This window comes from Electrona antarctica, assembly GCF_951216825.1.
Source record: "Electrona antarctica genome assembly, chromosome: 5".
In the NCBI taxonomy this organism is placed as follows: Eukaryota; Metazoa; Chordata; class Actinopteri; order Myctophiformes; family Myctophidae; genus Electrona; species Electrona antarctica.
Window position 1 is genome coordinate 50,536,807 of NC_136810.1, and position 17,093 is coordinate 50,553,899.

Sequence of the window (17,093 nt, forward strand, 5' to 3'; positions counted from 1 at the left end):
GTCCCGCTCGTTAGTGTAAAATACCTTATTCATGGAAATAGGAGTCGTCAAGTCTACTAAAATCTTCACTTTGCAATGAAACCCCAGTTTGTTAGCAGTCTAATTTTAACATTGCTCAAGTAGAATATATGCTTATATGATTCATAATTTACCACATTCCCCCTTTGACAGACTCAGTCTGTCACTATGAATTATGAATCATAATTTGGACCAAAATATTAAAACTTTAAAAATCAATTATTATTTTTTCTTCCTCTTCAAAACCTTTAAATTTTTCAAGGTCCCCCCTGGGTGCTCTAAAAACATCAAACTGAAATGAAACAAACAATAAGCAATAATTCGAACCCCCATCGTATCATTCTGCCATGTCCGCTAGTTATCACAGACATGGGAGACTTAAAAACACGATCAAAGCTAAAATCGAATGACACATCAATGATGACCAACAAACTAATTTTGAACCATAATTGCAGTCCGCCCTCACCACTCATAATTGGAAAGCTAGAATACAATTAAGGCTCAAATAGAAACACAACATCCGTCGTGATTCATCAAAACAAAATATGAAAACAAACACAAAATCATACTAAATAATACAGTAATTCTTTTTTTTTCCCTCCAAAGTTTGATGCAAATCCCACGTCGATGGTCCACGCGCTTTAGACTTTCTTTTTTTCGACTAAAATATAAACGCAGATGAATCCTGGCTCTGGACGGCCATGAACATCCCAAGGGACGTGTAATCAACAAGAATGTGGAACGATGATCTTCATTTCGAACAAATACTCCCCATCCATGTAGCTTTGCATATTTCTGAGCAATCAGAAAGCTGGGTGACTAAAAGACTGTATACCAGCTTTAGACACAGATGACGTGCAGCATGTAGAAGTGACCTGGTGATTTGAACTGAAGATTGATGTCGTCTGACACCTGGTGCAGACGTCCGTACTCCATAGATGACGTAGTATCGGCAACGAAATCTTCTGGTTAACCGCCTAGCAGCTGCAGGATGCCCTGTAGATGTTGACCACTGTTGTGTAGAGGAGAGCAGAACTCGCCTTCGGCACAGGTGTCAATATTGACATGATGTCGGATGTCCACTGGTACACTGGCATACTCCAAACTGGGTCACTGCAACTGTTTTTTCTCCGTCATCCTCCTGTTTAGAAATATGAACTAACTCCACACCAAGATTTAGAGTAGACATTCTTTTGCAAAACACAACCATGCATTAAAATATTTGGTTCACACATGTTAGTATCGACTACTCAGTGTTACTTACAAAGTCCTAAAAAAGATCATCCACTCATATTAAAATCAAATTGTTCCTTGTACTCTCTTGTCTCGCCAACTCCTGATAAATTTAACAATGTAGACTCATTTTTCGTTTGCCTTATTAATGCAATGGTCGTTTCTTGAACAACCAGATTACTTCTATACATGAATAATGCATCCTAAATTAGACTGCACATTTGTTGACAATAGTCATTTCTCCAAGCAATTATAAGCCACAATAAGTTTAAAACTCATTGCATGTTCCCTCTAAACAAAAGTAATTTATCGTGACACTCTGACTCCTCATAAGATGTTATACATTTTTAAAGAATTTAATCAAACTGCATTGAGTGCAATCTGAAAAAAATACCCCTCATTATCAATTTGACCTTTATCTGATTAACCAATACCCTCCCCCCTTCTGACACTCAAAATAGAGTGACAGAATTTACACACGCATACTGATTTTGTCAAAACGTCATAACAGCTTCCTGCCACAACCCATGTCCATGTCCAATGTCCATGTCCTTTTACGCCAAACCGTAGCCTACCGAAAAGCATAAACCACGAACACCCATACCAACGTTGAGACAGAAGGAAGGAAACAGAAAGTATTCAGAAATTGCACACTCCAAACAGGGGAAAAAAATCGTTAACCTGCCATGTCGTCGCCCGTCTTTTTTTTTTTTTCCTCAGCCAACAGTTGCTACCACATCACCAGGAAAGAGGTCGTTCCCTCATAGAGTCCAAAGTCAATGGAAGCACTTAAAAAAAAATAAAAAACAAAAAAATAAACCTGTCGCATCCCGCGCAAAATAGGACAGACTCACTGTGATACTTGTTGATGGGCTGCAGAGCGGACCCAAGTCCCCACTGCCTTCCAGACACTGCCGTTGCTACTGGCAAGCCCTGACGTTGAAAAGGGGAAAAACTGGGTCCCGGCCCGTCACAAAACCTTGATAGATGTAACACACTGCCACACGAGAAGCAACCCGTATAGTTACGTGGCAAAGGACCATGTTGGCAGGCCCCAGGAGAAACAGCGTGATCGCCGGGTCCCATGAGCCTTGCATCCTGTGAGCCACGGAAATGTTGTACTGGTCCCCCCGGTGGGAAAAAATCCCTCAAGTCTTCTGAGCCGTTGCTGGAAGAGTCATCTCCATCAGAAGCATGGACCCCCCCATTAGGGAGCGGTGGCACAACCAAAGCGTCATCCTGGGCATTCGACATTTTAGAAAGACTTTTTGCATATGCCTTACAAACCTTTTTACCTTGTTGAAGAAACAATTTCATCACCTTCCGTTCCTCCTTCACCTTAGCTGCCAACGCTTCCTCATACTTGTGCACACGGACCTTCATGTCCCCAATGACATCCGGATAGAATATGCTTTCCCGTGGCCAACACCGATCATCTATCGGACCATGTAACTCCCATCTCCCCAGGATCGATGATAACTCGTCAATAAGCACATCACCATTGTGGAAAGAAGCTTGCTGACTAGACGAATCCATAACCAGTATTTAAGTTATTGAGTTCAGAGATATTAAATTACAATAAATGTCACGTCAACTAACCTTTACGGATGCAATTGATTTGTAATGCTCCTAAAACACCTCACCTAAACAGGGAACATACAAAGAACTCCAAAAAGAATTGCCAACCACTTACAGACCGTAGGCACTTGAGAACCTGTGAGCAGCTGCGTTACTGTAGGAATGTATGGTGTCACGCAAATTATGTGAAATGCAAAAAACTACTGTATATATTATACACAAGTTCAAGAACCTGTGTGAGAAATATTATAACTGACTATAAGCTTTAAACAAGAGCAAACGAAATGGACTATTTCTTTTTGAGTTGGAAAGGTAAAAAAGTACAAAGTTTGAACCTAAATTTTAGCAAAAACCCCCCACAAATGAAACCCTTACACCTTACCTCGAACAGGCAGAAACACACCCCGTTCTCTGAAAGAGAACACAGGTTTTTAAAGAACCCCACACAACAGTTTTCACTGTTAAAACAATTAGTTGACAACAAAAAGAATCATGCAACAAAAATGAAACGCCACCAGTCACCACATTAATCCAGGAATTGTCCGTTAGTCAGAGAAAAGAAATGCATGCATTAAAGACCATATGCTAACTGTATCTATAACTGTATCTGTATCTATAAAACTATGAGAAAATTTGAAACAACCGAATGGTTTTCCCAAAAGGAATAGTGAAAATGAACAACCTTTAAGAGGACAGTCAGGAAGCCGACCAAAATGAAACAACGAGACAATATCAAATTATGTTTACCAAATGTAATTCACTGACAATTAGCAATTTATGACCGAGACAAACATAATCTATCCCAACCGTCAATTAAGAATAGTGAAAAAAGACTTGATATTTACACAAAGCGATACTCACGTGTTTCCCTTGACAGACCTCCAAACTGAAAAATAAAATAACATCATTCCCATACAACACCTGTTGAAAGAAAAGAATTTAAACTACTCACCAGTAAATGTTTTTTTTTTTCTTAAACTGAGCCATTCCGAAAGTACAAAACAACACTAATAGATATGTAACACTGAGTGTAACAACGGAGATATAGATAAAAGGAAAAACAAATGATCCCATTACATTAACGACTGGCGGGTCCTGTAAAAAAAAACAAAATGATCCACACAAAACACAAAACGTTTGCCTAAAAACGGAAACAACAACACAAATAAGTCTAAACATGTGCCCACCCTAGTCCTGCAGTCTCAACACAAAACAAAAGATTCACCACGGTCTCACAATAGCCGGGTTTGTAAATTGGACCAGCCAGAAAACAAACATCCATTGGGCGATCGTCCCAAATGCTATCGTACCCCCCAAAAAATCCTCCAGTCGCACGCAGAGACTACAAAACCATAAACCCATATGAAGACTAAAATAAAGCATTGAAACACTAAAAACAAAACCAAGACAAAGACAAAGACAAAGGACAAAGACAAAACAAGATAAGCCTATCACAAACAAACAAACATCAAAGATAACCCCAACCTCATGAAGGCATAAAACTATCCTTAACCATCCCACTATCAACCACTGACATTCCTCAACTTACACACAACAGCCATTCATCAACTCCCCTCAACTCACACAAACAACCCCCATTCAGTCACTCACCATTCAACAACCATCCACAACTTTCCCGCCGAAAATCCAAAATGGCGCCCGCGGACCCCCAGACAAACAATAGAACAAAGGAACCCACAAGACTAACATCCACACCACCACACAAACATCATACATCAACAAAACAAACGTAACCTACTCTTTACCAAACCAGACTACCAACCAAACCAAACTACAACATATTCATAAGAATCCTTTTAAAGGAAAATATTAACACAGAACAGCACATCCTTATCTCCGCCTCTCCGTAAAATCAGAGAAATAGTCACTCTCCGAAACGAACCATACCATAACATTTCTCAGCCACAGAAACGCCAGACAGACTTTGCACCAGGACACAACCATCCACAACTTTAAAAAATTAAAATGCAGATAAATGCAACGTCCCTTTAGCGCGCCGTCGACGGGTGAAACCACGACAAAAGTCTAACAACCGAGTCTACGTCAAAACCCCGTCGCTCACAGGCGCATCTGCCCTAACCAACCAACCATTCGTGAACCAGATTTACACCCTGAAATCCCCTTTTTTAGACGGAAAAAAAAGGAACCCCAGTAAAAATGTTTACCCAATACCACGCGCAAATACCCATAAAAATAATTACGACCCACCGTCAGCGCATCTCGCAACCACCAGGGTATTCACAAACCAAATTCACGGCTTTTTAACAAAGTATAGACACTTATTCACCCCATTTAGACCGTGCTTAAAAAAATAGCAAAAAATAATAAAACATACAGTTGTTCCGCTCAGTTAAAAACGACCCCCTCTTGTGTCAAACAAAGCATCGAGTCTATGAAGGTGAACAATAAATGATTAATTAACCCTACCATTAAAGTCCTCGCCGCAGAAAACAGAAATAACACGAAATGTCCCATCACATGCAATCCCAGTCCATAATTTACGACGCTTTACGACAGCCGGCCTACACGCGTACGGTAAACTTGTCGCAAAGAGAAACACACACAGTCAAGCGTGCACCAAAACAGATGAAACATGAAGAAAATAAAAATAAACCCCTATTTAAAACGGACCACGTGATCAGTCCACGGGAAAAAAATAAAAATAAACGGACGGCAGACAAAGGAAAAAGCGCCCGGTTTGTTTTGTCGCGACCGGAAACAAACATCACCAGATCTCCCTGTGTTACACCTCCTAAGCTCCCATCGACACGACACACACTGTTTCGTTGCTCTGTTGCGGTTTAAAACCATCACAAGCAAGCTAAAACGTAACTCACCCATCGCCTATTAGACTAAAAAATCCGGTCCACTGGTTCTCATTGCCTGAAGCAAAGATAAATTGCCCCAATAACACCGGGAACGGCACCACTTTGTGGAATCCTTTGTGTGTGTGTGTCGCCTCGGACGGAGCAGGAGAAAGAACAAAGAAAAACCCGTGATGATGGTCTCATGACATCCGCATTTATTTGTTAAACACAGAAGTCAGGTCGTTAACAAAACATGCATGTGGAAATTACACGCTGTGGTCTGTATCTACACCAGCCTCCATCCCAAAATGAGTCTAGTTGATACAGCCCTGAATGTTGACATTACATGGTGTTAAATACTCAAGATTCGCCGTCCCCCAAGAAGTCCCTCCCCTCTCTGGGCATAAACACTTCCTGACTTCTAACCAATGAGGTCTGAGCCTGGCTTCCTGTTAGAGGCGAGCACTTCTAGACAAAAGGCAAGTCTCCTGGTAAACATTTAACGAAGTATAGCTTTGAAATAATACCACAATAATGAATTAAAGATACAATGAAGATATAAACCTAACGGAAACATATGAACAGAACTATATGAAACAAACAGAATTATATGAAACTAAACAAAAGTATATAAACCTGAACTGACTATATTTAAGAAATGAATGAGCTTGATACATATCACTATATTCCTGAAATACCCTATGTTAAGAGTACATTTTAGATTAGTACTGAATGCTCTTAATAGTTTAGTAACCTAGTCTATGTATAAGTTTCCTAGCGTTTATCTTTATTTATTCTATAGTAACAAGAGTGTTTTAAGACATTTTAAGAAGGTATATCCAACGTAATGTTTTTAGAGTCATTAGACCCAAGCCTGAAATAAGATACTAGCCGTCTGTCTCGCACCTTCTGTGGGCTTCAAGGGAACTCAGAACAAAAGCATTTGCATCCTGTCCTGTAAGGTGTTGCTAGCTCAGACGTTAATAGCCCCTTTTGGTCCCGCTCGTTAGTGTAAAATACCTTATTCATGGAAATAGGAGTCGTCAAGTCTACTAAAATCTTCACTTTGCAATGAAACCCCAGTTTGTTAGCAGTCTAATTTTAACATTGCTCAAGTAGAATATATGCTTATATGATTCATAATTTACCACACGTGCACTGTCACTCAACGTGCATGCGTCATGTAGGTTGGCTCTCTGTGGCGCCTATACATTGCAGTGTGCGTGCGTGCGTGCGTGCGTGCGAGTTTCTGTGAGTGCGTGCGTGTTTTTGCGAGTGTGTGTGTGTGGGGGCTAGGGGGAGGGACTATGACCAACACTTTATCTCTTCCCCTTATGTTAAAATGTGGTTTGTCTTTTTATTTTTTTTAAATGTAGGCTACATGTTGTCACATCACTAGGCTACATCAAAATGTTGATTCACGAGACACACTATTATGTGCTTGATGTGTCAAGTCACCCCTATTTGTTTAATCTATTCAGATGTATTCATAGAGGATAGCATTTATTGTATGTATTCATTTATAATAACATGTGACCTTTAATCATCATCAATCATTCAAATTGATTGAAAAAAGTTTTATTTTTACTACTAATACTTCATGTGCTCTGGACTCACATTAGGTCAAACATTTTAATGACCCAACACAGGTTGTGATGGTGAAGGTATATACATTTCGTGTAATTTGCTGAAAAGTGTGTTTGTATATTGCATAATAGTTTTCAAACTTCCTTATTTTGTCTACTGTGGTCACTGTGCTCTGCATGGCCAATATGTCATCACACGTGTGTGTGTGTGTGTGTGTGTGTGTGTGTGTGTGTGTGTGTGTGTGTGTGTGCGTGCGTGCGTGCGTGCGTGCGTGCGTGCGTGCGTGCGTGCGTGCGTGCGTGAGAATTTAGGTTTTGTACTTCCTTAACGCTGAAGCATTGTGCCAAACCAGCCACAGGCTGACATGGTCACATTTTGCTAAGCCAGTATAATTATGGTTATATAGTTCATGCAATGATTTTGATATGACAATGACACATACAGGAGCGGCAAATACAACATAGTTATTATCTGTAATCAACAGCAGTTACTTTTCAAGATGTCTACAGATATTTATGCCGAGCCAGACATGACAAAGAAGGTGAGAAAGAGAGATAGAGACAGAGGACAGAGAGGGGACCCTGCTGAGGACAGTGTAGAGATGGTGGTGGACATCTACCAGAGTGTGGACGACTTCGTCCCTGGACCACAGGGGGACATGATGGTGAGGGACAACACAGCAGGAAGACAGACTCAGGGTCTGTCTTCCTGCCGTCCTTCCGTCCGTCTGTTACCAGCTAATCTCCGGCACCGTTAACCCGGTCGATGCCAAACTTTGCACACACACTCCCTGGATGCCAACGATGAACCTCTGCCCCGCATTTTCCAGAACGGCCTGTTATAGCGCCACCATGAGGCAGCTTTTCACATTTTTGACCTAAAACTGCACCGATCTGCGTGAAACGTTGCATGCACACTCCCTAGAGGCCAAGGACAAACCTTTGGCCTGCATTTTCCGCATCTGCCTTTTATAGCGCCACCAGGAGGCCGACTTTTGTAAAACACATTTTTTGATATTACTCCTCCAGATTCTGTCCAAAAATCTCACAAATCGTTACACAGTATCTCTATGGTCATGTGCTCAAGTCTGATCTGTCCGATATTTCATATTCCATCCTAATTGGCTATAATTGGCTTTCACAGTTTGCAAGATTGCCCTGTTTTGAACAAAAGCCTCAAATCATGAACGCAGCATGCAATTTACGTGAAATCTTTCACACATTTTCTTACTAGGCTGAGGAATATATCCCACCCTTTTCACATTGGCCTGTTCTAGAGCCACCAACAGGTTGATTTTTGCAAAACACATTTTTGGAACAAAATGCCTCCAATCATCCAATTGCCATCAAAGGCAATTATATTTATATTACTCCTAAACATTTTGCCAAACATCTCACACAGTCCTATCCTCCTGGTGGAGACCTGTGCCCAGAAGGGCACTTTTTCTAGTTTTCATTTGATTCACCTGTGTCCTGTTAGTACTTTGTCAACTTGTTTTGTTCTTATTTAACTTTTAATCTTTAAGTAATGACCTCTTCCATTAAAAAAAGGATTCCAAATATAAGCCAGCTGGCTTCTTCCTTCCCTTGCACAGTATTTTGTTTCATTGATTGATTGTATTGTATTTTTTTAAACTATGTGCTAAATAAATAAACATAAACATACTGTGTCTATTTAAAATCCCCTGTGAAGTTGATCAGACATTTGTTCATTTTAGTACCAGTGTGAGTCTGTGTTGTTTAGGCTGTGAGCCTTCCGTTTTACCAAGTTCAACTTCTTATTTGAGTTTTGTTGTCAGGCTCAGCTGTGGATATAACCTGAATTGAACCTTGCCTGCCTGGCTGCTTGTCCTGCATTTGGATCCTTTCCACATGTGTACCCTGACAATCTGTTGATTGTGTACTGTTGTAAATCACACAACATGAATGTGAGGAGACTAAAAGCTGATTGATTTACATGTCAATGACAATTTCAGGTCATTTTATACTTCAATGCCAGAGTTCCAATGATAGAGGGTCACATTTGGGAATGCTTTACTTACTTACTTATCCCCATTACGCCGGCTGGCGCATAGGGCAGCAACAAAGTTCCTCCACTTGCATGTTTTTGGCCATCTTCTCTATGGTCCCCCAGCTCTGATGTTGTTGCTGGAGCTCCTTCTCGACCGTCCTACGCCATGTCGTTTTGGGCCTGCCTTTCTTTCTCTTTCCCTCTGGGGTCCAGTGTAGTGCGACTCTTGGTATAGCGTTGATGTCCATTCTGAGCACATGTCCAATCCAGGTCCACCTGCGTTTATTGACTATACTGTGCATGTTGTCTTGTTGGGTGATGTTGAGGAGGTTTTTGTTTGAGATGGTATTGGGCCAGAATATGTGTAGGATCTTTCGCAGACATGATGTGTGGAAAGTGGATAGTTTATGGATGTCGTTTTCTGTTGTTTTCCAGCATTCTGCACCGTACAGTAGTGTTGAGAGTACACAGCTTTGGTAAATCCGGAGTTTTGTTTTTGTGCTGTATTGTTTTGATTTCCAGATTTGCTTAAGTCTTATGAAGGTTGTGTATGCTTTGTTGATCCGGTTTTGAATGTCCTTACTAGCTCCCCCATCATGGTGAATGATGCTTCCAAGGTATGTGAAGTGATTTGTATTCTCCAAAACCTGCTCCTCTATTGTTATATGTGTTGGTGTACTGGTGTTGATGGGCATGATTTTGGTTTTATTGTTGTTAACGATCAGTCCGACTTGTTGGCCATAGTGTTGTAGTCTGTCTGTTTTTTCCTGAAGATGTGTGTGTGTATGTGACATAAGGGCAAGGTCATCCGCAAAGTCAAGGTCTTCAATGGTGGAATGCAGGGTCCATCGTATCCCTCTTGCCTTGTCCTCTGTGGCTCTCCTCATGACCCAGTCTATTGCAAGATTGAAAAGTAATGCTGACATCACACATCCTTGGCGGACTCCGGATTGTACATCAAAGCTGGTGATGCTTGTTCCCACAGTGCAAGAAAAGCCAGTATAGAACTGTTGGATGATTTTAACTATGTGGGAGGGGATTCCATAGCTTCTCATGATCTTCCAGAGACTATCGCGATGGATGCTGTCAAAAGCCTTCTGAAAGTCAATGAAGTTTATGTATAGCTGTCGTTGCCATTCACTGCACTGCTCAATGATGTTCCAGAGAGTGAATATCTGGTCAACGCATCCCTTTCCTCTCCTAAAACCGGCTTGTTCATCGCGAAGTACTTTGTCAACTGCTGGTGTAATACGGTGTATGATGATTTTACAGAATATTTTGCTGGGAACAGAAAGAAGTGTGATGCCCCTCCAGTTGTTACAGTCGGATAGTGTGCCTTTCTTTGGAACCTTAACTCCACCCCCCACACAATGGTCAGCAATGATCAGTGGTTAAACATAGGGCTAGCAACCCTACTCTGTAAAAACAGCTATATGCTACGGAAACAGCAAAAAAATGCTTTACTAGTTAGTATTATAAGTATAGCCAGATGGATAGATGTATTATCCCGCAGGGGGAATCAGTCAGTCGCTCAGAGGCGGAAGAGCAGTTAAGGTTACAAGGTACAGTTAAAGGGTAAGAGTACTGTTGTGTACAGCAATTCAAGGCAAAAAAACAAGAAGCATCAACAATACAGAGCACCGGTAAACGGAGGTAAAAAGCAAAACAAGTGTCCATTACAGTCAGTGCTTCAGGAGTGTCACACCGTTACAGTCAGTGCTTCAGGAGTGTCACACCGTTACAGTCAGTGCTTCAGGAGTGTCACACCGTTACAGTCAGTGCTTCAGAAGTGTCACACCGTTACAGTCAGTGCTTCAGAAGTGTCACATCGTTACAGTCAGTGCTTCAGGAGTGTCACACCGTTACAGTCAGTGCTTCAGAAGTGTCACATCGTTACAGTCAGTGCTTCAGGAGTGTCACACCGTTACAGTCAGTGCTTCAGGAGTGTCACACCGTTACAGTCAGTGCTTCAGAAGTGTCACATCGTTACAGTCAGTGCTTCAGGAGTGTCACACCGTTACAGTCAGTGCTTCAGGAGTGTCACACCGTTACAGTCAGTGCTTCAGGAGTGTCACACCGTTACAGTCAGTGCTTCAGGAGTGTCACATCGTTACAGTCAGTGCTTCAGAAGTGTCACATCGTTACAGTCAGTGCTTCAGAAGTGTCACATCGTTACAGTCAGTGCTTCAGAAGTGTCACATCGTTACAGTCAGAGCTTCAGGAGTGTCACACCGTTACAGTCAGTGCTTCAGAAGTGTCACATCGTTACAGTCAGAGCTTCAGAAGTGTCACACCGTTACAGTCAGTGCTTCAAAAGTGTCACACGTTATCTCGTCATACAAACAAAAAGAATTATCAGTGATGCCATTGAATTAAGAAAAGTGTCCATTTGGTCAGTGTGTGGCGAGGTGGAAATAGTAAAATATGGAGAATGTAGCCAACTACGCCACCTGGAGGCCAATAGAGCCCAGGAACTCTAATAAACACTTTTAGTTGCAACAGGTTCGTTTACCAAGGTTGAGCAGAGTAAAACTGGAGACAGGGTGCAATAACAGATTTATTGCTATGAAAATAATTAAACATATAAATAGTACTGTATCCGGTTATGGGAGACAATGTTCATTTCTTTTTCTCCTGGGATAGGGAACAGTCCATTCAGTCCATATATTCCTTAATAGTAGCCTTCTGTCCTTCTTCTGGGGGGGTCCTTATAAGGGTCAAACAACAAACAACCTGCGTCAGTGGGTTTGGTCTAATATTGCCTATAGGTCTCAGTGCAAAACACAGTGCAAAACACAGCACACAAAACAATAAGAACTAAATAAAAGTTAAAATATAAAAACATGCAAACGACCAGGCCAATAAAATAATCCAAACAGTGAGTAGTTGTCTCAGTGGCTGACAAACAGGAGATAAAACTATACTAAAATCGTCCGTTTAAAACAATACTCCAGTAGCACATTACACACGCTGTCAGGTCATAGAGGGGGTACTTAACTCGAAGAGGGGCTAGTCGAGACTCGGCCCCTCTGTTGCGTTGAACTGGCGTCCCCTCTTTCACAGCCTGCCGCCTCGGTGGAGAAAACGTGCACGCCGACACCGCCGATCCACAACCTGGACGTCCAAACTTGCTGCTCCGTGGCACGTAATGGTTGTTCGGCTGTCTGCTGTCTCTCCGTAATTCCCCGGCGTTCCAATCCGTATACTGTAGCTGTAGCCTGTAGCGTTCTCGTGTTGCGTCTCTCCGCTTGTTTGACGTTTGTCTTACTCGGGCACTTCTCTCTCCACAGCCGCCGCTGGTTTGTAATAATGTCTCCGTGATTGTATGACCCGCCCTCGTTGCCATGGGAACTGTTCTTGGGGCAGTAACAGAGCATACATTGCACACGCAACTACTGTCACACCAATACAAACAAATAACACATCTAACTTGTAAAATAAATGATAACACATACAGTGGCAAAACTGACCCCACCACATCCCCCCACGGCTTAACGTTGGCAGTCCCTGCAACATTTACGAGGCATAACGGGCTGGTGGAACTCCTCGGTTCGACCTGACTGGACGTCGCACCGGTTCTTCTACTACATTGTCATTGGGCACAGGCATACAATAGGGCACAGGCATACAATAAAACTGTGGAAACTCAGAAACTCTTTCCGGTCTTACCGGCGAGGGTGTGGACCTTGGTGGCAGCGGTGGACCTGTACACAGTTTAAGTGCATTCCTATGTAAAACCTTCTCCTTTCCTCCCTTCTCTGGTTTCACCTTGTATACTAGGCCTGTGTCTCCTACTGTCTCACAGACGAGATGGGGTACAGGGTCCCAACCGCCATGGAGCTTCCCCTGACCTTGTCTATTTCGGCAACGTACCCATACACGCTCACCAGTCAATAGTGGGGTAGCATTTGCTCGCTGGTCATATTGCCGTTTAGACTGCTCTGCAGCTTTAGTCATCTTGACGCGTGCTAAGTCATAAGCATAGGTCAGTTTTTGATGGTGTTCGTGAACCCAACCACCCAATCCATAACTTGTCTGTTCCTGCACAACACCTAACCCAACATCTACTGGGAGCCTAAGATGCCTGCCAAACATGAGGTACGATGGGGCGAACCCTGTGGCACTATGTGTAGTATTATTATAGGCTTGCAGGAGCTCGGGCAAATGTTCTGGCCACCTACTTTGTTTCGCGGCTCCCAGGGTACGGAGCATAGTCAGCAAAGTCTGATTCATCCTCTCGCATCGACCATTTCCTGCAGGATGGTACGGGGTTGTTCTACTTTTAGTAATACCATACATCTCGCATAGCTGTTTCATTAGTTCCGATTCAAAATTGGCTCCCTGATCTGAAAGAAAACGGACAGGGCAACCAAACGTTTGAATAACTTGGGACCAAATTGCTCGCACTGTGGTTTTTGCCGTCTGGTCGCGAGTGGGCACAGCCCAGGAGTAGCGAGTGAACATGTCAGTCATGACTAGAACATTTTGGTACGAATCATTTGGCCTACCTAGAGTCAGGAAGTCTAAAGCGACTAGCTCTAGAGGGTATGTGACGGTGACTGGGTGTAAGGGAGCTCTCGTTTCTGCCCTATCTTTCTGCAGGCTGCAGACAACACACTCTGACTGGAACCCACGCACCTCTTTTTCCATGTCAACCCAGAAGAACCGGCGTCTCAAGGTAGTCATGGTCCTCCCTGCTCCAGCATGTGCCGCGGCCTCGTGATGCTTCTTCCACACATCCTGGCGCTTGGGACCTGGGCACACGATCTGGAACCACTGCTCATGGGTGTTAGGATCGATAAATCGGCGGCATAGAATGCCCCCACGAATACAGAGTCTCTTGAATTGTTTTAACAATCTGACAGTTTCAGTAGATAGTGTTCTCTGTCCAAGTCGGGTAGGATGTCGGCCCTGTTCCACATACCTTGTCACAGCCTGGATATCTGGGTCGGCTTGTTGCTCAGCAACCCAGTCTGGTTCCTGTGCCAGGGGGCACTCCTCTCGAGTTACTGCCGCTGTCGCGATAACGGCTACGGGGTCATTCGTCGGCTCCTGGGGAGTCCTAGTTGTGGGGAATCGAGAGAGAGCATCTGCATTGGCGTTCTCCCTCCCGGCCCGGTATTTTACCTCAAAGTCGAAGGATGCCAACTGAGCCACCCAGCGTTGCTCCACCGCGCCCAACCTTGCTGACTGCAAATGAGCTACCGGGTTGTTGTCCGTGTATACCACAAACTTGGCCCCTGTCAAATAGTCTTTGAACTTTTCTGTAATTGCCCACTTTAACGCCAACAGTTCGAGTTTAAATGAGCTATAATTGGCATCGTTCCGTTCGGTGGGGTGTAAGCTGCGGCTAGCGTATGCAATCACTCGCTCTTTACCTTCCTGGATTTGGGCCAATACTGCTCCCAGTCCATGGTTACTGGCATCTGTGTAGATAACAAACTGTTTAGAGAAATCTGCATACGCAAGAATGGGGGCCTCAGTTAGAGTCTTTTTCAATTGTTCAAAAGATGCTTGGGCCTCTGATGACCAAATTAGGTGACGAGAGGCCAACCGCTTGTCGTTGGGTATGCCCACTAGGAGTGCATTCAGTGGTCGTGCCACCTTAGAAAACCCTGGGACAAAACGTCTGTAGTACCCTGCTAGGCCGAGGAAGCCCTTCAGTTCCTTGGCTGTAGTGGGGACTGGCCAATCAACAACAGCAGATATTTTACCGGGGTCGGGGCTTACTCCACTCTTGTCAACCACGTGTCCCAAAAACTGTACCTGTCTGTGGAACAGTTTGCACTTGTCAGGTCGAAGCTTTAGGCCATTCTTCCATAAGCGCTCGAAAACCTCTTCTAAGTGTCTCAAATGTGTGGCGAAGTCAGGGGAATACACAATAATGTCATCTAAGTAGACTAGCAAGGAGTCCGTAATGTGGCCACTGAGGCACTGCTGCATTAGGCGCTGGAATGTTGCTGGTGCATTACAGAGGCCAAAAGGCATACGCTGGAACTCATAAAGACCTAGGGGGGTGGTAAACGCTGTTTTCTCACGGTCTTGTGGCTCCACTTCTACTTGCCAGTAGCCACTGGCCAGATCCAAAGTGGAGAACCACTCCGCCCGGGTCATTGAGGTCAGCGTCTCTTCGATCCTAGGGAGTGGGAAAGCATCCTTGTGAGTAACAGAGTTCAGTTTCCTATAATCAACACAGAATCTCCAACTGCCATCCTTTTTCTTAACCATTACAATGGGCGCTGCCCAGGGACTCGAACTTTCGGTTATGACACCATTTTGCAACATACCTGCTAGAAGGATTCTCATATCCTGGTACAGCAGGGGTGGTAGGGGCCGGAAACGCTCTCTTACAGGCGGTGCATCACCTGTTGGTATAACGTGCTTCACGGCATCTGTCCTACCAAAATCCTCCGCATGGGCAGCAAATGCTTTCCCCCACTTATCCAGGAGAGCTGTCAGTTGGCCTTGCTCATCTGGGGTCAGATCCGGTCTGTCAGTCCGCTTGAGATCTTCGAACAATTCATCTTGTTCTGTCCCATCACAGACATCCACCACGCTGACTTCAACCACGCCATCGGCTCCAGGCTTCAGGCTGACATCTCGGGTCCCATGGATATCTCCTTCTCCCACCTGGAATAACCTGCCCAGTTTCTGGTAGCGTCCTAGGGGGACTGGGAAGTCTTGCAGGTTGCGAACACGAATGGGAACTCTCCCCTGTCTTACCACAGCTATCGTTCTAGCCACGGAAAGGGTGCCAGGCTCCGGGAGGGCCTCGATCAGTCCATGGTAGTTGCCGGTTCCGGCTGCGGCACGTCCCCAGATCACCACTTCGCTCCTTGCTGGGATAGTAACCCCTCTGCGGTAAGCTGGCCTAATGTAGCCCCGGAAGTCGTCTCCTACCGTCACCTTAGCCTCACGGCACTCTGCAAAGGCTGCTCTCCAGGCACTCTGAAACTTAGGATTCTGACTGTTAAAAGACACAGGCCCATTTGTGTTCTTGAATACAGTGTCCCAACATGCCTGGACAATGTTCATTCCTATGAGGAGGGGGTTAGATGAAGATTCATCCTCTACCACAAAGACCCCTTTCGGGTCGAGCGCATGGCCCTCAATGTTAAAATCTAGCATTACATAGCCCAAATAGGGGATACGGATGTTATTTGCAGCTTTGAGTTTAATCATGGTTGGGAGTTCTTTAACCGCATGATCTGGGAAATGTTCAAGAAAAAGGCTATGTCGTATTATGGAAATTTGTGAGCCGGTGTCTAGCAGCCCAGTCATCTTAACTCCACCCATTACAACCTCAACATGTGGGCATTGTCCGATTAATGCCTCCATTGGCCCTTCTAACACCTCCGCCTGTCCCAACCCCACTGCCCGAGCCTCAGTAGTGGGGGAAATTAGTTTAAATGCGGTGTGGGGTGGCTAGAGGTTCTGCAAGAACGCGCGATATGTCCCACTTGGCCACAGTGTCTACATATAGGCTTACCGTCTGCCGTCCATTCATTAGAAGGTGCCGATGTTTCTGGTTGCCGTGGGGTGCGACTGGTCTGCCTTGGTGGGCTTCTGGATCTAGCCTGCCTTGGTGGGCTCCTGGATCTGGCCTGCCTTGGTGGGCTCCTTGGTGCTAGCTCCCGAAGAAGCTCCTGGGCCCAATCCTTCAGCTGATCTTTCATTTCTTTCATGATCTCTTGTTTGAACTCAGTTTTCCAATCAGCCTTCTGTGGGTGAGGCCGAGAGCCATTTGCCCCCCCCACAGCGGTGCAGGTTACCTCTGGCCACTTGCGTCCGCATCCATCCTCCTCTAGAAGCAGGGCCTCCTGTTGTAGGCCGTCAAAA